The sequence below is a fragment of the Penaeus monodon genome, chromosome 20 (genome assembly GCF_015228065.2).
Source record: "Penaeus monodon isolate SGIC_2016 chromosome 20, NSTDA_Pmon_1, whole genome shotgun sequence".
Classification (NCBI taxonomy): domain Eukaryota; kingdom Metazoa; phylum Arthropoda; class Malacostraca; order Decapoda; family Penaeidae; genus Penaeus; species Penaeus monodon.
This window is the reverse complement of record NC_051405.1, coordinates 23,994,572-23,996,000: the sequence shown is the minus strand read 5'-3', so window position 1 is coordinate 23,996,000 and position 1,429 is coordinate 23,994,572.

The following is a 1,429-nucleotide window of genomic DNA, read 5'->3' as shown; positions in this document are numbered from 1 at the left end:
CAGGACCGACCTTAGCGGTTATTTGCTGTTACCTGTTACGCTAGCCTTTCCATGATTTACGTTAGATAACAGAACTGAGTTTATTTTTATTTTTTCATGTCCCTTCTCATCTTTCTTGTTTGTTTTTCATTATGCCTATCAACATTTCTTGTCTTTTTAATACGGAAAATGCTCTGTTAACGTAATTCATGTTTTTTCGCACTCTACATGCGTTTAACAATACAGAGTTAAACGTATAAAAAACATGTGTAGTATCAATCATTATCATGTTTGTCCGTATTTATTAATTACAAGATTCAACGTTTAACTCGATCCGAAGCTTTCCAGCATGTGAAGCATTTCCGGGAGTGGTTGTGACAGGAAACGTGTGAATAACATCATTTGCATAACTCCCCCTCCCACTATTTGGATCGCAGCCTTTGAGCATATTAGGGGTTTCCTGAAGTGGTTGTAACACTGCTTGATGGAATTAATGTTATTTCTTCTACCCATCTTCATCCTGCAGGTGACTGAGCATGGCGAATTGTGTAAAGGGTGATCTTGGTTAATTGGTTATTACAGTAAAATTGATTTCTGGGAGTGCTAGCAATCTAGCTGTAGTGTTCCTATACGAAATAGCACTGGTTTGCAGTAATTGGGACTTTTCATACAATTCATCATATCAGCAAAGAAAAAAAGATTTACTTTATAAAGTATATATTCATTTATCTCTGTATGCTACCCATAGCAGAGAACATCAAAAACTTTATACTTTCTGCTAAGTCATGGCTTTCTAAACTGTGTGACCTGCATTTAATTTATTATTCATAACCAGATTTTCTCTTTAACCTTTTTTTAGTACTTTGCTATTAATTCACTATTTATTTGTTAATGCATCAAGTTGTGAAGACATACATCCCTCATTATTTTTATAATATAAATCGTGGACTCTGAGAAATTAAAACAAATAATAAATATCCAAAACGATTAATCTAGAAGTATTAGAAAAATACAACCAAACACTCCACAACTTCAAGGAATAATAAAACTGCCCGAGAGGATATTCATAAACTGTAATCTTATAAAACATCTGGGCATAGTATAAAGTCATATTATGCCAAGTTAAACAAAGGCACATTTGATAACATTTCAGCTGAGATTGAATCTTACTTTAAAGCGATGGAAGAACTCTCATCACACAGAATTAGCTAAGGGTTGAGGAAAATGTAAAAAAACTGAGTATTATGTCATTTGTATCCCCACCTACTAACAAAACTTCACAAAAGATCCTTAATGTGAGTTTCAAGAGGAGCACTGAACTCTCAGACTGCCAGCTGTATGTATACATAAACCCACACACACATACCTGAAGCAACACCACCATGACAGTCAGCCATAGTTTTAAAGCCATAAATGTACTTTCCAGTGTTCGGAATAAAGTTTTACTGCA